Source organism: Spermophilus citellus (genome assembly GCF_964194105.1).
Source record: "Spermophilus citellus genome assembly, chromosome: 3".
Taxonomy (NCBI): Eukaryota; Metazoa; Chordata; class Mammalia; order Rodentia; family Sciuridae; genus Spermophilus; species Spermophilus citellus.
The window spans coordinates 156,701,867-156,726,313 of record NC_138184.1 but is presented as its reverse complement, the minus strand read 5'-3'; the positions used below and the strand labels follow the sequence as shown (position 1 = coordinate 156,726,313).

Here is a 24,447-nt window from a genome sequence, read left to right as displayed (position 1 = left end):
TTATTTGGCTTTAAAATAACTAAGTCTTACTTGGTAAGGAAGATTTATTCATATAAATGCACAGATTTTACCTACCATAGAGTTTTTTTGTTTATAAGACTAGTATTTGAAGAGTTCAGATAATTTAGAATTTACAAAAAAGGAATAATTATTTCCAGTATAAGTAATTCCAATATTGATATGTCCAACATAGATAACAGAAAAATAAATGTACTGGCTCATTCAGAGGAAATGGAAAATGAGTTTGATGCCTTTTTCAAATATATAATAAATTTAAGCATTAGCCTAACTTAGCTATGGCACTTGAAATCATATTCACAAGGTCACAGCTTAAAAGTTATAAATCTTGATCGAATTTATTTTATTTATCTCAACACTAAAACCATCTTACAAAAGCACTCAACAGTTAAATAAAAATACCACTCTAATAAAAATCTAGTGAAAACCACAATGATATTTGCTCAACCTCATAGGTGAATGTGTTGGTGGTCTAAGATGTCTGCCAACAAAAGTTCTTTTTGTACTGTAAATTGACTAAAGGCCAAATGCTAATGGAAATGAAGACCTGATCTGTTTTGGAAGTGGCTCTGGCCCATGATGAATAAGAGATGGCTTAAAGAGAGATAAGGGGAAACTGATCATATTTTTGTCCATTTATGGACTTTCTAAACTAAAATATTACATTTTATCTTTTGAGAAAAAACTGAACCACCATTCTTGGGACAGGTTTCTTTTTTTATAGCTTTATTGTAATATAATTCACATATAATGAAATTCAACCATTTAAAATGTGAAATTATTTTATTATATTTGAACATGCATATAACTTTCATCACAGTCAATTTTAGAATATTTTCATCACTTCAAAAAGAAATCCTATATCCTTTAGGTACTGATTCCTTATTTTCCATTCCTTCACCTCCACGTTCAGTCCCAGTGTCTACTCAGCAACTAATAATTTATTTCCCACCTCTGTACATGCACCTACCCCAAATATTTCATATAAATGGAACCACATAATATGCCATTGTTTATACTTCAATTTTTTTTCACTTAACTTTTTTAAGGTTACTCTATGTTGTAGTATGCATCAGTATTTGTTTATCTTTTTTGTGGCTGTGACCAAAAGACCTCAGGGGGAAAAAATAATTTTAGAGGTGGGAATGTTTATTTGGTGCTCATGTTTCAGAGGGCTCAGTCCCAAGATGGCTGACTCCATAGCTCTGGGCCCCATATGAAGAGGAACATTATAGCAGAAGGAAATGGAGGAGGAAATCAGCTTAGGAAATGGCGATCAGGAAGGGGGGGGGGAGAGAGAGAGAGAGAGAGAGAGAGAGAGAGAGAGAGAGGAACTCTACTCGCCAGGGACAAAAATATAAAAACCCCCAAGTTAGTGACTTTAGTGACTTACCTCTTCCAGCCACACCCTACCTGCCTACAGTTACCACCCAGTTAACCCTCTAAACTTTCTTCTCTTGTCTCACGCATGAGCTTTTGGAAGAACACCTCATAACTAAACTATAACAGTACTTCATTCCTTCTTATGAATCTACCATATTTTGTTTAACCTTTCATTCACCGATTGACATTTTCATTGCTTTGACTTTGGCTATTGTTATGACTTGGATCTGAATTGTCCCCCAAAAGCTCATGTGTGCTCCCAAAAAGCTTGTTGCCCAATGCAACAGTGTTCAGATGTGGCCTTTGGGAGATGATTGGATGGAGAGGGCTCTGACCTCATCATTATGGATTCATAGCTTAATGGGATTTGGAAGACGATTTTTTTTTTTTTAAATAAAAGTAAGCTTTTCTCTGTTTCCTGGTCTCCATGAAATGAGCAGATTTCTTCTACCATATGCACTCTGCCATGATGTTTTGCCTCATTGTGGGCATAAAAGCAATGAAGCCAGACAACTGAAAAACAGGGACTGAAATCTCTGAAACTGTGAACTAAAATAAATCTTTTCTCCTTTAAGTTGATTTCACTCAGATATTTTGTCACAATGAAGCAACACTAACAGCATTTATGATCTTACTATAAATCTTACTATAAATATAAATGTTCAGGTTTTTGAACACATGCTTTCGTTTCTTTGATATATACCTAAGACTACTAAATTATTTATTCTCCATTTATGTGAGATTTTGCTTTATTTTTATATTCTGTTGTTAGGACACACATTTGTAATTATTGTACTATAAGAATGATGCTTTGTTTAAAAACGTCCCTGTTTATCTATACGAATATTCTTTATTTTAAAATTTGTTAGTATAGCTGTCCCAGATTTCTCATGATTACTGTTTGAATGATATATGTTTTCCAAGTCATTTACTTTTAATCGCTTATAATTTTTTAAGTTTGTCTCTCATAGACAACATATAATTTCATCTTCCCCCTCATTCTTATCATCTCTGTCTTTGATTGGGTTGTTTAAGCTATTCACATTTAGTACCATTACTTATTAACTTATATTTTCTTTTTGTTTGCAATGGTTCATTTTTTTGTATCTTTTTTTTTTGCTTTCTTTTGCAGTAAGAGAATATTTTATATTGTAGAATTGTAATTTCTTTAATGATTTTCACTACATTTTCTTGAGAAATCTTACCATATACTTTTTATAAGAATCAACTTCAGTTTTATCTTACAATAATTCCAGTGAGGTATTGAAATGTTACTCTTAGATAACTATTTCTTTGTCATCTTTTTGTGATATTATTTTTCTAACATTACATTAATACGTGTTACAAATACAATATAACATTACTATAACTATTACATTGCATAACTGCTATCTTTTAGAAGCTGTGAGAAGAATACAAGTACATATTTATATTTCTGTCTATTAGCTTTATTTATTATTTCTGAAATTTTGACCCTTTGGACCAAGTTACAATCTAGAGACAATTTCTAACTCAATATTCTTTGTTTTGACCCAATATATTATCAAATACATTACATTTCTATGTTATACACCCAATGACATTTATATGTAATACAGAAGTTTTTTAAAAAGTGGAGAGAAAAGGAGAAGAAGTTGCATTTCTAACATATCCTATAATTATATAGTTATTTTTATCATTATTCTTTGTATTTTAAGGTGGATTCAAGCTACTATCTGAGGTCAACCAGAATATTTTCCTTTAGTATTTCATGTAAAACATGTTTGTTACCAACAAATTCTACCAAATATTGTTTATTTGGGAATGTTTACTTTGCTTTTACTTATGGAAGTTAGTTTTGCTCGATATGGAATTTTTGGTTGAGTTTTATTTTATCTCTGAACTATGGTATCCCAATGCTTGCTAGCCTTCATTGTTTCCGAGAAGTTATTCATTAATCTTATTGTAATTATCTTCTACTACATGAAGCACATTTCCTCTTCTTGCTTTTAAGGTTTTTTTCATCCTTTGGGCTTTCAATATTTTTACTATGATGTGTATGTTTGTGATTCTCTATATTTATTTTTAGTGCAGTTTGCTGAGCTTGCTATATAAGCAATATTTTTTAATAAGGTTGGGATTTCAGCATTATTTGTTTTTACTTATGTTCCTTTTTCTCTCTCCTTTTCTTCTGATATTCCATTACACATATGTTTGCATACTTGATGTTCTGATATTTCTTTGAATTACATTTTTCTTCATTTCTTTTCCTCTTTATTATTTGCATTACATAATTTTTATTGATCTATTTTGAAGTAACTAGTTCTTTTTTTTTGCCAGTTAAAAGTTAGTGAAGTTTTCATTTTAGTCATTATAGTTTTCAACCCCTGGATTTAAAAATGGTTCTTTTTAGAATAATTTCTCTTCATTGATATGGTGATAATATTGATTATTTGATGTGTCATTGTTATATACCTTCATTTACTTATTTGAACATATTGATAATGGCTACTTTGAGAACTTTGTTGAATCCAACATTTAAGTGCAATCACACATAGTTTCTCCCCCATCCTCCATATACGAATTATAATCTCCTTCTTCTTTCCCAGGCTTATACTCTTTTAGTGGAAACTTGACACTGTAGAAAATATATTTTAGTTTTTGTAAATACTTTCTCCCATTCCCCAGCACGTTGTCATTTTTTTTTTTTTACTTATTTGTTTAGTAACTTGTTGGATTAACTCAGTGTCTGTTCCACTACCACCACCACCCAAAACCTACCCTTCTCTGCTGTCATGTGAAGCCTCTGACATTGCTCCTCAGGGAATGCAGCCTTGGAAATGCCTCTAGTCACACTGCACTGATAGAGATATTTGACATGAGTATCTTTTTGAGTATCTCTTTCCATAATATGGCAGCCCCACAACTTGCCAGTTTGTAGTGTTTTTGTTTTAACAGTACCATAGTACACTAATTGCTTGACCAACAGATCTAAGCAAATCCAAGATCATTTGAAGAGATAGTTTACAAGATTGGAGGTTGAGATTTTCTTTGAGTCCAGGAGGGCAATTCCTAGCCATTTCTTTCCCTTTAGCAAAGTAGCCAGCCTACAGTTTAACATCTATTTACACCAAATCTGCCAATCTCTTTCAATTTGCTATTTACCATAAACTTCATTGTTTTTGATAGATCCCTTAGGTTTTAACTTCTCAATACTTTCTTACAAATGAAATCAGTGATTGTGGAAAGAGATATGGAACTTTTTATTTTATAGCTTCAATCATCCCACTGCAAAAATATCTGAATTATGGCTTCAGAGCAGGGATGGGACAATAGCACATTTCTCTCTGAATGACACCCCAATTTTAGGTGCTGAGTGCTCTATGGATGAAGGGACACAGTATTTTTCATAGATTTTCTTCTATGAAAATAAATATATCTTTATCTAGGCATTATATGACCCACACATGCCATTCTAAAGACAATTTCTGGAGATTTTGATGTCTCTAAGAATTATAAATTTCCGGAGACTTCAACATTTTTAAAAACAAGTTTTATAAGTTTTAGTAGGGAGTAAGTCCACTGAGTTCATTGGGCTGGCATATTGTACCAGAAATTTTTATTTTATATATATAGCTGTTGGCTAGGGGTTGGCCAGGACTGAATTTACAAGATCCAGCTTTATATATTTACAAGATCCAGCTTTATATATTATAATTTGAGGTAAATTTTAGGAAAAGAGAACTGTTAAGAATGTGGATCTAGGTATTTCTAGTGTGGGGTGCATGTGGATGGTGCAATTGTTATATTTACAAGTCCTCCAAAGTGAAATTTTCCAGATAGAAAGAAGTTCATCATGGTTATGAAAGAAGCACAATAACTAGGTCCAGAATAGAATGGACCAAGTTAGAAAATCTGTGGTATGACCTGGACTTCTTATCAAATAGCTATGGATTTTTAGAAAAGTTTCAACTTAGAAAGTTGTCTTTTATATAGCTTGGATGCAGTAGTCAAGGCATTGATTGGTTTTGATCAGGTTAATTAATGATGTAGATGACTAATTTGGCTATTAAGAAGCAATAGCTAGAAATGAAAAATAAGAAAAATTAGTGAGTTAATCATGAGTATAATGTTCTGCTTTCTCTATCACACAAAGAATTGAATTTATTCTTCTTCCAGGTTTATGATGGTGAAATGTGCTATTGTTATGAAGAGAAAATTTGTTTATATTTTAGTAAAAGAATTCAGACTAATCTTATAATTTTTTTTTCTCAAATGAATTAGGGAAATACTATTCTCTATAATTTACATAATTTGTTTATTTTAAAATTTTTAAATTTTTACTTAGTTATAGAAATCCAAGGATTAAAATATGTTCAATCATATAATAAATAATCTTTCACAATCCCAAGATAGTATAATAGAAGTTAAATAAGTAAAAATAAACCTATAGACACAGAAGCATACCAGAAATCATTACAAATAGTTGAATTTCAGAGAAAAAATGCTATTATAAATATATAATCTCTAGTTACTCACTTTTCCCGTGATTCTTAGATTTAAAGCCAGATTCCTTCATTATTTCTGACCCAATATGAAACACCATCTGGCATGTGCATGTTAAGAGGATTATATGTAAGCAAAATAGATATTTTCTCTTCCCTAAGACTTTTTCAAGTCATGTACAGTATTTAGGTTTGAGATATGAAAAACAAACTGGTAAAGAGGAAAAAAATGTTGTTTAATACCTCTTTTATAAAACTAAAGCAATTTTACATTGCTTTACCAATTAACTCTTTTAATTGGAATTCTGTAACTTCTCTTTTAAATTTTAGCCTCATGACCATTTTCCTTGAAGAAAGAATAAGTTGAGATGTTATAGAGGAAATGATAAGTTAAAGATTTTATAATTATGATACATACATATGCTAAGTTAAATCTTAGATCTTACTAAATTTATATTGACTAAATTTTCCAGATAATTATCAAATGTTTTACCAATATCCAGTTCCATTGTACTTACAGTATGTGAAATAAATCAATTAAAATATAATGTGGCATTGGAATCCATAGTTGTGATTACTTTTAAAGGGAAAGAATCCTGCCAATGTTTTTTATGTAAGTAAATGTTCTTTTTTTAAAATTTACTTAGAATAATAAACTTTTAAAGCTAGTAGCAGATTTAAAAAGAAGAAAGTTGAAACTTTTCTAAGAATCCATAGCTATTTGGTAAGAATCCCAGGGTCATACCAAAGATTTTCTAACTTGGTCCATTCTATTCTGGACCTAGTTATTGTGCTTTTTCATAACCACAATGAACTTCTGTCTGGAAAATTTCACTTTGGAGGGCTTGTGAATATAACAGTTGCTCCATCCACATGCACCCCACACTAGAAATACCTAGATCCACATTCTGAACAGTTCTCTTTTCCTAAAATTTACCTCAAACAATCATAGTGTCAGTGTTCAGGCTTCAAAATATGGTCAAATTATGCAAACTTCTACAGAAGTCTATAAGCTAAACACGACTAACCAATACAAATAAAAGAATAGACTATCATAAAATTAACCAAAAAGGATCTGATAAGATCAATTCACTAGAAATATAAGTCAATAATATTTTTTGTTTCAAATATGGAATGATCAAATGAGGTTCATTTGGTTCTGTTTTGTCAAAATTACACAAGAAGAAAAAGAAAGAAGGAGGTAGTCTGAGGAGGAAGAAAGGCAACAATCTTATTTATCCCTCTATTCCTTTATGTTGGTCCACAGGAAAAAGAAAAATAAGCAGGTACTAAAAGCATGGAACAAGTTACAATTGTTCATATGTTTCGCACACACTTATGTAATATAATGTTTATCTCTCATTTATTTAAAACAAAAGAACAGCAGGAAGTAAAAAGGGGCATTTAAATTTTGAAGTTCTACTAATATTTTATTTACTCTCTTTCATCTTTTGTATGTAAGATCATTGTATTTCAAAATTCTGGATGATCATGTGTGCCACTATAAGATATGAAGTTAAAATAGCAATTTTTTACTGTTGTTGTGTCTGACAAGAATGCAATCTATTAAGTCAGTATTTGCTAAGTTATTGTCCATGTTGAACTAGCTACTCTACATAGTAGTTTAACTAACCTCATCCTATAAGCTCAGGATTTCAGAATCATAGAGAATCTCTGTCTTTTCAAGCAAGTGCTATTAAATCATCCACTTCTGTGGCTCACTAATTACAGTGACAATGAGGTTATTTGTAATTTAATTTTGTTTTATTTTTACAACTGATGTCTGTTAGGCATATAGACTACAGGCTAGAGACAGCTTCGGTTTTTGTTATTATTTCATCACTTTAAAGCAAATAATGAGGCTGACAAAACTAAGGGACGAAGACCAAGTTTTGCTAGACATGCTCTGGCACCCAGGCCACTTCCCATTACAAAACCTTTAAATTAATACAGAAAACATACTCATTGCTATTTTAGTGATGTCACTGTCTGAAGTTGCCCATTATAATCAGAAGGTTCATCTCATTGTTGTAAAACTAAAACTAAAGTTTGAAAAGAAACTAAATTTAGTGTACATAACTTGCAAGTGTAACATGGGCGTACTTAAACACACAGTGTACAATACTGTATGGGTGTGTCTTGATGGTAGCCACTCAGCATTATGCACAGAGCCAAGTGGGTTGCCAAGCACAGGGAGCTATGAGCAGATGTGAAACTGGCAAATGATTTTGCACTTGATGACAATCAGAGAAACCATAAAAAAAATGAACTATAAAGTTTTCAAGGTCAACCGAACACTCAATCCTTGCCATTGGTCTAAACATACTAAACAAGTTTTAAAAATTTATTCCTGCCTCTCTCAAAGCTCATTTCTTCTATCATCACTACAGAGGACTAAAACTTTAACTACCTAGCTTATTTGTTTTTCTCTTTTAAGTATATGAGTAATTCATATAAAAATATTTTCCTATAAATCATGACAATTCAATTAATTAAGAGGAATAGCATTTAGGATTATTCATAGTAAATTTGAACATACAAATTTCATTAAGGAAGTGAACAATTTGTACTGAAATCATACACACACAAACACACACATTCACAAATATATATATATATATATATATATATATATATACACACACACACACACACATATATATATTACTTGTATAATGTATACATATACACACACACATACACACATGCATAGTAATTAAGATATAAAAGAAAATTATCATATAGTCTGATTCCTACATTTTATAAAGGAGAAAATCAAAATATATGTGCCAAAGTATATTGTACAAACAATGGGAGAATATATATTACACCAAATACATTAAATTATGTTATATCTATAAAATCAGCAGATTTATTTCTTTATTAGAGATAGTTTCCAATTTTAAACATCATTCATTATCTTACTTATTATAACCCATATATGTATGTGTTTGTGGTGTGTTTTGCATACACATTTACCTTGTTTTCCTACAAAATTTATGTCACAATAGAAATTTAAAAAAATTAAGTCATTCAAGGGAAAAATTCTTGGGGTTAAGGATATAGCTTTTTCAATAATTACAAAATAGATCTATCTTTTATTCAATGACTGTCATTTTTTTAGGGAGAGGGTACCGAGTACTGGTACACTTAACCCCTGAGCCACATCCCCAGCCCCTTTTTTTTGTATTATTTAGAGACAAGGTCTCACTGAGTTATTTAAGCTTCAATAACTTGCTGAGGCTGGCTTTGAACTCTTGATCCTCCAGCCTCAGCCTCCCTAGCCATGGGGATTACAGATATGCACCCCACACCCAGTCCTGTCATTTATTCTTGAAAAACATGTTTCTAAGTTAAAAGCTGTGAATTTTTTTTAATTAATTATAGTAGGATAAATTATGATGTGTTCTGTCTCATGCAAAGCTAGTCAATTTTCACTGATAGAAAAATGTATTAATTGAATGCTAGAAAAAATATATATAATAAACATTGATTCAAAAGTAAGTAAATGTGGTTTGCACATAAGTGAAATGCAAGGGAATTTTATTTTCTTTGCCAAAAGATGAAGCTATTTCATAGTGAGAGATGGCTGGTGAAGGAGGTGTGAAAAACAGTTGGTCTTTGGAAAGTTCATTCTTGTTGCAACCTCTTTTTCAGTGTCTTTACTTCCTTTGAACTCATACTTAACCTGTACTAAATGTGAACCTAATATTATTAGGGGAAAATGAACATTTAACACAAAGTGCTTCAAAACAGGACAAACAGACTTCATATTCAATAGACTGCTGAGTTGTACAAGATGCCTTATCTTCATTCTCACACTTTTGAATACATTCAATTCTAATTTATTCCATATGACTTGTTGTTAGAAAACATGACTTCACATAAATTGATGAAGGCATTTTGCCTAAAATCATAATGTCAAAATAATATTTATTATGGCCTAGTCACTTTGTGTGTTTTTTTTTTTGGGGGGGGGGGAAGTCATTTCAATGGGAATAGAGGAAGTTTTGCCTGAAAAAAAAATGGCATTTATTTTCAAAAACACCTATGGTGAAATGCCATTATTTGAAGAGATACTATGTGTGTTAACTTTTAAACTCAGAAATTCTCCACAAATTAAGAAAAAAGAGTGGAGATTAATGACATCAACATAAGAAAGACCAATAGCTAAACTGTTTCAAGTGTAAAGCCAGTATGACCAGAGAAATACTGCAACATGGATAACACTGCGACATTTTATTATAGCTCTACAGATTCATATTTAGAAATGTTAGCAAAAACTTTAGAAAAAATTTTCAAGGCCAATAGGTTATCCTTGCTGGTTTTACATCTACTCTTTGATGTTTACTTTCCTCATTTCAGTTCCCATAAAGAACCATCCTTTTCTATTCTGGAGCCACCTCCATATCCGGTATTGCTTCTGTCTGGATCCCGCCTCCAACCCCCATTGTTCTTACTAAGCCCAAACACCCTAGCAAAGTCTTGCATCCTTTCCTGTGAGATGATACGTGTTCCCAACATGTAAGCCTAACACAAATACTTTCAGGGTAATTAAATAATTACTGTTATTTTTTGTCTATTGACAATTATGCTAAAACCTCCAGAAGGACAAGGGCTAAATCTTTGTTATTCAATGCTGATTGACAGATTAGATTAAGTAAGGTTAGAATACACATTTTAAAGCTTTCCAGAGGATGGTATAGTATTTAACAGCATTTTATAAGAAAAAGTATTTGATAGATAATAACTTGTTAGCATTTTGAAAACAGATATTATAAGAAAATCATCAAAGGGTTATGCAGGAGGCTAATTGCCATCTCAGAAAATTAAGTAAAGTTTGTTAAGTATTTTTTGAACATATATTTTGTTACAAATTAAGTAAATTTTGTTAAAAATACTTGTGGTGTTGTACATAATATATGCATATGATTACCCATATACATGTATTTGTGTGGATGTGTATATAGTTTTTCTGTTTGGAATAGATGATAATTTTCTGCTATCCATAAAATAATTACATAAAACAAATTATTGTGCTCTATTTTATGATTATCCCTTAAGATTCACTATAATGTGATTTTGATTAGAGATGATCCCATTAACTGGTTTTTAAAAAGAGAAGGAAGAACCAAGTCTAGTTGATGTGCAGTTCTGACATTTACAAAGAAAAGAGAACATTGTATTTGGGGTATATCAGTAACATTATTCAATTATCAGTCATTAAATGTTCTTTAAAATGTTTAACACCACCTAAGCCCCATCCTGTGGGTTTAGAAAAGTTGATATGTTTCATTGAGTTATCCTGTTAGTCCTTATGAGAATTATTAGGAAGACTTTCATACCACTCAAATCTCCTGAGTGGTTGCATCCTGAACAATGCATATTTTTTCTGCTGGCTCACCTCAGTTTGCTCAGGATCCTTCTCTAAAATGCTGGGTTCCTCCTGCATTCTTTTGCCTCTTAAAAAATTCCCTTCCTGTATTTTATACAATCAAGATCTATCAGTAGAGCTGGGTGCAGTGGTGCATGCCTATATTCCCAGCTGCTAGGGAGGCTGAGGCAAGAGGATCTCAATTTCAAAGCCAGCTTCAGCAACTTAGCGAGGACCTAAACAATGAAGCCAGAATTAGACAGGCAGTCAATATAGAGAGGTGAATTGAGTCAGGCTGGGTCAAGGAGGCCAATTTGAGTGAATCTGGGAAGTTGGAGACTGCGCCCTGAGGGACTGAAATACGTTCAGGGACCTTTCTCCACCCTTATTATGATAATCTGCCCCTGCTTCAACCTGTTGCTAAGGTAACCTGTCCCAGGGATTGTCACTCCCTACAGGGAATTGTGAATCATGTCTCCTTCTTGCCCAGATCACTCCACCTTGGCCCCTCCAGCCCATCTGCTTCTCACCTTTTGACCATCCCACGAGCATCTCCTGGGCCTAGTTCAGTATGCAGGAAGGAGAAAGATAAAAGGGAAGAGAACAGGAGAACAAATAAAGCCTAGGACATATAAAGAAAGTAGAATACCCTCACTTCTTGGGATACCAGGATACCAGCTGTAGTCAGTCCCCTTCTCCCTCCCGGGAGAAGTCTATGTTACCCCTATTTATTTATTTTTTCTTTACAGAGAATGTAGTTTGGTATTTTTTTTTTTAGATAAAATGTGCATAGTGCAACAAGTACAGTTTTTTTTTAAGAGAAGAGAGAGAATTTTTAAATATTTATTTTTCAGTTTTCGGTGGACACAACATCTTTATTTTTATTTTATGTGGTGCTGAGGATCAAACCCAGCACCCCATGAATGCCAGGCAAGTGCGTTACCTCTTGAGCCACATCCCAAGCCCAAACAAGTACATATTTAAATCTGTTTGGAAAATGTGACTTTCTTTTTGGGTTTCATACTATTAATTACTTCTTCCATGATTTGTTTTATTTCTTTATGTCTTGTAACTGCATGGTTCATAGAGTCCTGAAATTTAGCTCCAGTGAGTCCACTTCCACCTGGTTTATGAAAACAACAGAGTTTGCCTTCCTCATCCATTATTATTGTCAAGTTTCCTATTGCCAGATGCTCCTCCTCTCCAGTACAGTCAACTATCAGCAAAGTGCTATCAAACATAGCAATGAAAGTTACCACAGGGTGAGTTCTAATATTCAAATAACCTTTCTTCTTTAAATTAACTTCTGCTAAAGCAGTTTTCTTAATTTATAGTAACCTCAGGAAACATTTTTTAAAGCCACTGACAAAGCAAATGTGCAGGCATCCAAAATGTTTCCATCATAATCAAGGCAAATGAGATCACAGTATAGAAACCAAGGAAGCTTTCCTGAAGAAACGCAAAAGTCCTCTTTCTGAATTATCTGTGACTTTTCAGTGACATCTGCAATAAGCTTCTTGGGTCTCTTCTCCAGGAGGTCAAGACTAAAATCTTGATGAACACAGGGGTGGTAGATCCACATTAGGAACAACATATCCTTTATTAGGGGCATCTGTTGGTGGTTCCGCAAATTCTGCTTTAACTCCATAAACTACTGTAGTATTTCCCAGCTTCACTAAAGCAGAACCATCTGTGGTACTAATTGGAACTATGTTGACAGTTGTGGTTCTGAATTTGCCAAATTCTCTTCCATCGGTTTGACAGTTTTCTTTCAGAAATCTCCTGTAATACTCCATAGGTTCTACAGTTTTGAACCTGGCCGCCATCTTCCCACACGTGTGCCCACACCAGCCTATGTTACCCCTTTTTAAATAAACCCAACTTCATATGCTTGCTTCAGAGTGCTTCTCTAATGTTGTACTTCAACATGTGAGGAAGCAGGACTTGTCACCAGTAACCAGCAGTATCAGCAACTTAGCTAGGTCCTAAGCAACTTAGTGGGACCCTGTCTCTAAATAAAATATATAAAGGGCAAAATGCTAATGGCAGTATTAGATATTCCCTTCCCTAGAATACATCAGTCTGGCCTTCTCAGGGACTCCACCTACCAGTGCACTTTATATGCAACCCTTCCCCTTCAATGCTTTGAGTCAGGAAACTGTGTCCTTTATAGGAAAATGAGCACTTAAAATTTCTTCCTCTTAAAGTGTAAGGCAAGTTCAAGGGGGGAGTGGGTGTTAATCCTTTCAGAAGGCCAGATGTGGCTTCTTTTTTTTTCGTGAATTCAGAATGATTGGCAGTGAGATCATGCATTTGCTTCAGGAAAAAATCCCATCCCGCCATATAGAGGGATCTAGATCCTGGAGACAAAAACAAGGGAATCATTAGATTAGACCAAATGCTTCCCCCCATTTTTATTATTCCATCTTAACTCACCCAATATGGGGTATGCATTAAGATAGGACCAATTCAAACTCCTAATTTGGAAGGCAAAGAACCAATGATTTAAAATGCACAGTCCTGCTAGAAGTATTCAATTAGTTTAAAAAGTTATATTTAGTGAAAATTATTTGGTTATTTTACTAGCTTAGTGCTTGATTGGCCTTGAAGCAATGAACAAGTATTTGTAAGACAAAAAAGTGTTCACTGAAATGGCAGCTTTCCCCAGAATAACTGGTATGCCTGCTATAAGGAAAAATTCCAGGCTCCAACCTATGAGTAAGAATTCTTTACAAGCCCTAATATGTCAGTATCCAAGCTCCAAATATTATAAGATCTAGACAACATCCATAGTAACAGGAAGAATGTGATCGTCACTTTAAAATACCATTTTGTCTTTGCTAGACAAAAACTATTCAAGCTTATTATCCATGCTTGTTATTTAGCCTTAATGGTTACAAAAAGGAAGAATCATTTCTCTAGGTGTCTTGACTAGAACTGGAAAAAGAGAGGGAAACACATGAAGAGCCCTCAAGAAAATTCAATCTTATGTATAAAAAAAGGGCTTGCCTTAAGCTATGTTCAGGCAAAGAAAGAAGAAAAGGGATATAGAAAAGAAGTGGCAGGGAAATGACTTTTCAGACAATTCCCCACCCTAGTCTGGTCACCCATGACAAGTAGGGCTATCTGAAGCAACTTTGAGTGAAGAGCATTGTAAAAGTTTTCTCTTTTTCTTTGTACTTTATACATTAGCCAAGGGAGGATGTTCATATTTGCTATTTTGTAAAGCAAGATTTCATGCTGACGCCCTTTGTTCTTGCTCTGAAGTTGAGTCCAGAATTTTCTTTTTGATATCAACAAGTCTGAGAGGGTGACATTGCAGAATATCGTCCCACTTCAGAGATCCTCATAAAAAAAGAGATAACTTTTTTTTCTTAAAGATCTTGGGACTGAATCCTTAGGATGGTCTGTAAAGCAGGAATACATCTGTATTCATTGAAGTGAATATTCTGAGTACCTCAAGAAATTGCCTAAGTATGATGATCAATCAGCTAAGAATATTAAGCATAAGCTGTGTGTGTATGGGTGGAGGGTAAATGGGTGGAGGGTAATGGTAGTACCAGAGGAAAACTGTCTCTATCAAGAAGAACCAACTATGGAGACAAAGGAACTGGAGAACTGGGAAAGCTGATGGGGAGAACATCTGCTCACAGTTCTCTGCCCTCCCCACCTTACAGCTGTGCGCCAGGAAGTGGAAAAAAACTGGAAAATAAAGCACTCTCCATCCCCCACCCCATCACAAAAACACTTGGTAAAGCCCTGGTTAGAGTAAACTCTGCACCTCAGGTGTGAAGGCTCCTATTTTGGGTTATGTGAAAGAACCTAAAATCTTGGAAGCCATCTTTATCTTCTTGGTGAGTAACAGCCCTGTGAGAGCTAGAAACCTTTGGTTATGTGCTCTTCTTGGGATGAAATTGTTCATTGGGAGAAAAAGCAAGGGAACTTTTGAAGGTTATTGACTTTTAACACAACTCTATTTTTTTTTCAAAATAGTTAAAAAATTAAAAAAAATCAAAGTAAAATACAAATACTATTCTCCAAAAGTACTTTTGAGATTTCTGAAAATGTAGGTAGATATTTATAGTTCTTAAACTGAACCTATCTTAGTAATAACATATTCCTGTCCTTTCTGAAAACATGGACAACAAAATGCTAAGTGAAATATTTGTTATAAACACATATATCCAGTGGGTTAAATACTCCAAATTCTAAATAATTTATTAAAAGTAAAAATAATATCTTAAAAAATTCACTTATGTGAATGGATTATTTTTGCAAACATGATTTTATAATCTGAATACAAATAATAAAAAAAAAAAAACAGTTCAACATATCCTCATTTTATTTTACCACCCTATCTGGTTTTTACTAACACCTATGCCCACAGAAAGCAATTTTATATTGATGCCTTTCTATTGGCATCAGTAAAATCTCAAGGGACTTTTAAAAGGTGACAGAAGGGGTGTATTCCCAATCTTATATCGTTGCAGTATTCACTTTCCTTTTCTGTTTCTGCCCCAACATTTCATAATTATATCATTTTACAAGAATTGTGTAATTTACATAACCACCTAAATTGTCATAATTGCTAGAAAGTGCTGAAAAAGCATACGGTAGGCATTTCAGATTCATTTCTGCTCTCTGTTTTAAACTCATTTGAAATGCCTTTTGCATAAAAATTCTTTTGGTCAACAAAAAAGTAAGTTGGGTTTGATTTTGCAGGAGCCCTTTTTGTTTCTTCTTAGTCTGATTTCTCCTTTTATTCCAGAAGCCTTTCCCAGGTATTCTACCTGAGTAAAGAGAGGCCCCAAGGACCTGCTCTTGATTTTACACAAAAGAAAACAGAACAGAGAAGTTAACTGACTGGATTTGCATGCCACAGGTCATCTCTGCAATTTTTTTTTTTTTTTTTACTTGCATGGCTTGTTCATCCTCTCATACTCTTATCTACTGCATTTAGAAAGAGGAAAAAGGAAAAATCCAAGAATGAATGGTCTCTCAACAGTTTTCTCAGCATGCCATTTCCATTATAATTATCTTAACCATCTGTTTTGCTTGGAACAGGCAAAAGAATTTGATATTAAGAAACTAAACTGTCATTCTGTACAACAGAGAAGGGCTTTGGAAATTGGACCTTATTTCAGGATACATGAGTGAATATCAATTTGGTCAGAGGGTTCATCAGTAAAGAAGAAAGCCAATATTTGATCATTATTGCTTTGAAAATCAGTGGCTTATGTAATTTTTTTTTTTAAAGAGAGAGTGAGAGAGAGGGGGGAACAGAGAGAGAGAGAGAGAGAGAGAGAGAGAGAGAGAATTTTAACATTTATTTATTTTTTCTTAGTTCTCGGCGGACACAACATCTTCGTTTGTATGTGGTGCTACCGCTTGAGCCACATCCCCAGCCCCGGCTTATGTAATTTTATAATAAAATTTTATAACTAAAGTCATTGTAGCAGATTGTATATGGTATTTGCTAAAGATATAATCAGGAAATGTGAGCTAAAACACCACTAAACAGGTCAGGGTATTTGAAAATGGCAAGTAATTTTCTTTAATTCTTCCTTAACTTTCTGTAAAAATTAATCTATCCTTGCATACTTAAAAGACAGTGTATTAATGTTGAGCTTCCTGAAGTTAGTTTGGCTGTTATGTGACACTATAAAATTTTGTGGCAACATAAGACATATGCATAAATAGCAAGCCACATTTCTGGAATACTAACCTTCTGCGTGTATAAACATGCATGGACACATACACACTGCACACAGCACATACATATACACACATACAATTTATGCTACTAATAATTCAGAATTTGAAATGAATAAAAAATGAACCAATTCACTTTTTAATTTTTTTTGTCAAATATTAGTGTAAAATATGCATTTTAATTATGATTTTAAATAAAATTTAAAGACTGATATACCTATCATTCAGTTATAGGCTTTTTAAATTATAGATATTATGTAAAGATACCAATTGTACTTCAAAATCATTAAATAAATTAATTATAATTGTTACAATTTAACCAAACATCATAACAGGTAGTTAGTAACAGAAAAGGCAGATTATCACTTCCAAAATAAGGAGGGAAGGTAGAATAATTTTCTAAGGAAAATGAAAAGAATATTGAAATTAATTTAGGAAGAATAAAATGATTATTATTTATTATTTTTTTCCAAAATTTGGAAAACAATAGCAAAGTTAGGAGAAATCAGAGATTCTTTTAACATGAACATCTTCCAATTATGAACATCTCCTGATCACACTAACACTCAAGAAGAACAAAAGAAAATAAATTAAACAACATATATTTTTTATAAAGACAGTTTTGTGTATTCAATGAGAAACAAATTGAAAAAATCAATTTATACTGCAGATAGACATGACATAGTCCTATCTGTAATTATAGTCAAATGATTTTTAGAAATGGTGGGAAATCTTCATTGAAAAATAAAATAGAATTTATATTTCCTAAAATTTAAGCAAATATAACTTTCTACATTGTGAATTATATACCAGGAAAAAAGATATATTACAAATTACAAATTTCTCTTTCATGGGACAGTTATCAAAAAACTTTTAAATCAACAATTTTACATGTGTAAGCCAATTCAATCCTTATCTCCTGGTAAACCAAAAAAAAAATCAAACTTTTGAAATAAAATGGAAAAAATATAAAATGAAAATAAGTACATAGATCCCTAGACATCTTCAGAATTCAAAATAAGGTGTTTTAAATTTTTTCTCATGGTCACTTCTCAGTTTTCTTTTCCTAAGTGATATTTATCTTTTATTTTCTTAGTTTCTTGGCAAAGTGGTAGACCAATAAATCAACCTGGCATACTCATCCTGGTAATCAGTTTGGAGTACAGAGAAACCTGTTTCTGAGATTGCTCACATTCAATCCCTTCTCATGAATAAGATTCATGTTTGATGCCACAGGTAAAATCCCACAATCCAACATGATACTTGCCTAACACATTTCTACAAAAATAATTCATGATGTCTTTTTACTCTGTTGAAAAAATATATAGAGAAGTATTTATATACATATTATTTTTATATTTCCATAAAATGAAACTGAATCCTTTATTGGAATAAGCACCATTGATGTTATACTCCCACTTGTAGAACTAACAGATGGGTACAGGAGCATCCAAATCCCTTTATTAACTTTGTATTGATGCAGTCTTGCACTTTATGAAGTTGGATTCATCACATCATGGTGGAATTTAAAGAATTTTCCCCTTCTCAATTCTTTTCCATTATAACTTTTTATTTTATCCTAAAGATTTTCAGTTATCACATCTATATCTTCTGTTATTAAGCTTAAAAATACTATAGTAATTAGAATAGCCTAAATTCAGGAATAAGTTTAACAGTTCTTGAACAATTATACTAATAAAAGATTTTGTGGGGCTTGGATTATAGCTCAGTGACACAGTGACTGCCTTGCATGCGTAGGGCACTGGGTTCGATTCTCAGCACTGCATACAAATGAATATATAAAGATAAATAGATAAAGGTACATTAATAACTAAAAAATAAAAATAAAAAATCTTGTAAGACATGAAAAGAAGAAAATCCATTAAAGTGTACAGAATAGGTACTCAGTAAATTATAGCTATTATTATTCTAAGTCAGAATTATGTACATTTATGAAAAAATAAAATGAACTCACTTAATAAACACAGGTAAGTTTAGTAGGAACAAATATTAAGGCAGCAGTTGGGTACTACTGAAAGGCATTAGTTGACATGCTACATATTACATCTGAGTGTACTTGATACTTAGTTTTGGTAACTAATTTAAAAGTTCAGATAATTTTTAGATGCTTGTTGAAATACCATAGAAATGTAACCTAAGAAAATTATCAGGCTTGTCTCAAATTTAAGTTTAAAGTTTAAAAAAAAAGGTTTTTACTTATGAAAAAGAGATACAGACATCTACAGCAAAGATTATATTTCAGTGAAGAAGGATTTTGTTTTGTCAGCAATAGCATGTTTTCCAAGGGAGATAGATGAATGCCCACTCCCAATGCCTAACTTTGTAACTGCTTTTGCTGTTTGTTTCCTCTCATTCATTTTGCATCCGTGTTAGGCTTGCATCTGTTTATGTACTTGTCTATTATTCATCTACAGGATAACTGCTCAGCAGTCATTACTTCCTTTCATATCTTTTCTGCATCTTTTGTTTCCATGGGTTGTTTTGGCAATAAAACCAAGAAACGGGTACAAAGCTTATAAAAAAGTGCAGTTGGAACATCATGTTTTTACAGCTCTAAGATCATTATTGCTTATTTCAAAAAGTTTTAAAAAATGTTAAAATGTATTTAGCAAAGTTTAAAGCTCATAGGTATGATAGATTTGAAAATTTGAGTGAACGGAATTTAAAAAGTGTTTTCTGAAATGGCTCACTACTGTTTGATCTTTAGATGGCAGCCTGCCTTGTGCAATTTTCTGTTTACTGTACATTTTAATATCAAAATCTCAAGCAATGCAGTCATAGTAATTTCTTACATTTATATAGCACTTCATAATTTTATTATGTGTTTACTCATTCATTATACCCGCTAATCTTTCTAGATAGATAATTAGCATCTTCATTTTAAGGACAAAAAAAGAGAAAGAGTATCTATGTTAAATGATATGCAGAGGTCAAAAGGTCAATGAATCTCCCAGCCTAGATAGAATCTACATTTACTTAATCCTGGTATGGGCCAGAAAAAGCCTCACAATATAAAGTTGTGCCAGGCTTCCTGAAGGTCAAGGGATGAAATATGATTTTTTTTGTCGGGGGGGGGGGAGTCATAGATAATGCAAGAATGGCTTTATGTGTGATCCTAAATCATTATAATGTCCTCTTACCCAATAAAAATCTATTGATAATTAAATTTCATTAATTCAGGACACAAAAACTTTACTTTCTATGCCAAGGGACCCTTGGATTCTATGAGGTCTTCCCATATACTCCAGATTGTCTAAATTATTTCTCTTTTGGTTGGGGGGATACTTAAGGACTGAATAACCCAGAGGTGCTCTAACACTGAGCCACATCCTCAGCCCTTTTTAGTTAGTTAGTTTGTTTGTTTGTTTGTTTTGAGACAGATTCTCCTTAAATTGTTTAGGGTCTCATAAGTTGCAGTAGAGGCTGGCCTTGAACTTGGAATTCTCCTGTCTTAGCTTCCAGAGCTGCTGGGATTACAGGCATGGGCCATTATACACAGGTACATTTTGTTATTTATTAAGTACCTGATTCATGCTAGGGTGGGCCCAAGGTATATTAATTTATTTTCAACAGGTAAGTTGAAGATACAAAAAATCAAGTTTGAAGAATCAAAACCAAGACATCAGTACAAGCTCTTGCATTCTGACTATGCTATGTGTTTGTGAAGCTTTCATATATTTACATAAGATTATTTGTAGGGTATCAAGAATAATTTTTCTTTTTCTTTTTAAGACCTTTTTAATTTGTTCATTAAGCTTTTGCAGCTATGAAAAATGTACAGAATTATCCAATGGCAGTTACAATGCTCTTCCTTCAAATGCAAGGTCCACTAATCAAAAACTATGAAACTCCTTAAAAACTGACAGGCATAATAAAAGAAAGAAAATTATAATAAAGTCCTTATTTACTGTTTAGACTTGGTTGAGTTTAAAATGTTGAAAATATCACTCAGAATTGGTTCTGACTAGGGCATGGATTTCTATCCAAATGATACAAAATTCTTGTTTGGGGAAATCTAAAGGATGTCTCATATTTAGAGCATTACTAGTTCTTTCATTAAATGCCAAATAACTCCAGGGAACCATAGGTGATTTTCTAAATAGTGCTGAGCAGGTTCATTGCGGACAAAAGTAACCCTCAGGTAGCCCGACTATTATGGGATTGAAACCCAATAAGTAAAGGGGATGGAGATGAGAGATTGGAGTGTAAAGATGAAATGATAATTCTACAGAGATTTATCTGTCTTACCATATTCCTGATTTTATAACCTAGCTGAGAAAGATTTTAGTTGTTATTGTTGACATGAGATATAATTGGAAAATAATTTGATACTGTTACCTTAATGGCCACTATATATAAAATTTTGGTTAAACATCAATGGGAAAGAAAAAGGGAGGGACTGTGTAATAAAACAATTGAGGTATACATAGTTCTATATTTTCCCTTACCAATTACATATTACCATATGTTCCTATTAAGCACAAATTACTGCCCAATAACTTTCATTATTTTCTCTCCAAACACTAGGTCCCCTTCCATCAAAAACAAAACAAAACAAAAAACAAACCCAACCAACAAACCAAACAAACAAAAAGCAACAATTTACTAACCTCTTAATGCCTAGGTTCCATATAAAATAAATTTTCAATGAGGACTATGTCATGCTTGTGAAAAATCATAGAGTTTTAACAATTCATTTGATTTCTACCCCCAAACAACCAAGAAGTGTCAATTTTTAAACACAACCACAATTATTTTTAAAGTTATCTTTGGAGTGCATATACTGTCATTAAGTGATAAATAACAACATGTCTTTATTTTAGCCTATGTGTTTCAGGATTCTCCTAAGAAGCCTCAGTGCATACTTTTTTAATCATTATCAGAGCTGTCATTGTTGCTAACTACCATGAAAAAATAAACTACCCCCCTCTTTTAAGCTCTTAAATAAAAAAATGTCAGAAAGTGCCCCCTTACTTCTATTCCCTCCTGGAAAGAAAACCATTCAGTGAAAAGGCTTAACTTCTGCCATTTGGGACTCCTATTTACTTACAGAAACAAAGAGAGAAAAAACAAGTTGCTAGAACATGTACTATTCTGCTCTGACATCTTGCTCTTTATTGTTATCTTTCAGTCACCAAGTAATTATCTCTTAATAAGCTAAGTGACAGTGAATGGTTGGAAAGATTAATAGAAACTGCTTATGGCTTAAAATAATAAGCCTTGGAGGTCTGTGAAAAATTTTAAATGTGCCTCTTAGTGAATTTGTAGAACCTGGGAGTTAATCACTTCACAAACCTATGTGAGAGGTCCCTCTGTCTTTTTCAAGTAGCTGTGGTCATTGACATGGCCTACTGCCCATTCAGCTCTGTCTTCATGTTTGACTTTCACTCATAAATGCTTATTAGTGCTTAAAAACCAAGAAATGGCCTAGATGTGACTTAATTTGTGTTCTAACCTAGACTGACCCTTTCAGGGCACTAATTAAATATATGGAGCTTTCTTCTAACCCATCCCCACAGTCATCTAATAAAAGTAAGTATTCATTATCATAATTGTTATAAATGATAATATTAAATTATACATACACTATGTATAAAACAAAAGTTCACGATATAAAAATAATTAGCAGTCCAATCTTCATTTAGTAGTGAAAACATAATTTCTCCTATGTAAGACTGTTAACCTTAGCTATCCATGTGAAGACCTTGTAAATAATTATTCTACACAAATACTAGTACTTTATAATTAAATATGCAAGAGTTCCTAAATTCAAATTATATAGCTTAGTATGAAAAATGACATGTAAGTAATATTGTACAGACCTTATGCATGTCATAAAATTATCCTAAAATTAAGCTGTTAGGAATAAGAAATTAGAAAATAGGAAATATTGCAAATTATAAGTCATATTTTTATTTAAGTGAATGTGAAAATGTTTTGCTATAACTAGTGGCCTTTTACTTAAAAATAGGAAAATAATTAAAATAAACAAATAGTAAAGTTATCTGCCTGAACTCCAGGAACTTATAAATATTTTAGAAGAACATATATAGACATAAGAACAGAAAGAGGGAGAAAATTAGAGATACAATATGTAAAATGCAGGGAAAAATATTTAGAAAAAATGAACAGTTTTACAGACATTCAAAAGGACTAAAAATCAATGATTAAATAGTAAAGAAAATACCTTGCTGTAAATTGCTATTAGAAGCAATAGATATAATAAATGACCTGTAGTAGGGAAGTAATTCGACATATCTATATAAAAGGGCCAAATGAACATTCTTCAGTCCATATTTATTAGGCAGATGATACCTGATGAATGGGAAAACCTTAGCTGATTTCATTTGATTGCCTTAGTCCCTGACCTGCCTGCAGGCTGACAGTTTTCTTCACAAAGACCAGTCACCAGTGGTTACCAGTCTTGATCTCCTCCAGTGTAGAATGAGTTTCCTTTGAATTACTGGTGCAGGGTGTGTATTAGGATGGATAAATCAGCCAAACAGAAAGGCCTAACAGGGCAAAGAAGCAGTAGGGCACCTGTCCTTATATTGTCCTGAAAGTGACCTCAAGTGTGACTTTCTGCAAGGTAAGAGGTAATTCTGTCTCTACTTTGGCTAAGCTTATATCACTCACAGTAAAGGTCACAAATCCTGACAGATTTTCTGTGCTTAAGAATCAGATTACTGTTTGTCTGAGAAGGAGCAGAGAGCTGTGAGACCTGCTTCTCTTAGGAATCTAGGTCAGAATTCACCCAGTAATGCCACCCAGGCCCTTCAAAGCAATATCTTACATTGTGGAAATACTTTGAGCAAATCCTGACAGTTGTTCATAAATTATATTACAACCTGAAGGGAGAAAAAGTTATTCTGTGCCTTTTTTGACTCCAGCTTTTCATAAAATAAGTCATAAAATAATTAAGGTGACCTCAGAGCAAGGTCATATATAGTTCTTGAATTCAACTATACCCTTCATAACCTCCAAGTCAATAATAATAATAACTGAAGATGTTAGTGCTTCTAGATTCAATAGAAGTGTCATAGCAGTTAACACACAAGAGCCACAACCAAATATATGAAAGATTTTTTAAAAAGCTTATGAAGCCTTTTGTGTATCTCTGAAATGCCACAGATTTTGGGAATTTGGACTTTATGCAAATAACAAGCATAGGTATATTTATTAACTGGGTGACAATACCTGAAAATTGGAGATAAAAAAGAATATGATGGGGAGAATAATCTTTTTTAAAAAATCAGATTCAAACATTAAGTGTAAATAAATGAAAAACTGAGCAAATGCAAAACGACTATTTTTAGGTGATTTTACTTTTCTTTAACAAAGAGAGAGGTAGGAAGAATGGAAAAGGAGAGGCTTACATACAATTATACATATTGCTCTGAATTTATATAAATATTATCAAAGTTATGTCCATGCTTACTAAAGTGCAGGGAACTT

General features: G+C 32.8%; 1 protein-coding gene and 1 pseudogene across 2 annotated transcripts in view; both read right to left on the bottom strand.

The window, feature by feature from the left end:
* Nucleotides 1-24,447, bottom strand: part of DGKB (diacylglycerol kinase beta) — a 680,640-nt gene that overhangs the window by 56,780 nt on the left and 599,413 nt on the right. The window lies entirely within an intron of this gene.
* LOC308645257 (exosome complex component RRP43-like) lies at nucleotides 12,240-13,085 on the bottom strand (annotated as a pseudogene). The gene has a single exon. The product of its transcript is annotated as an exosome complex component RRP43-like (transcript).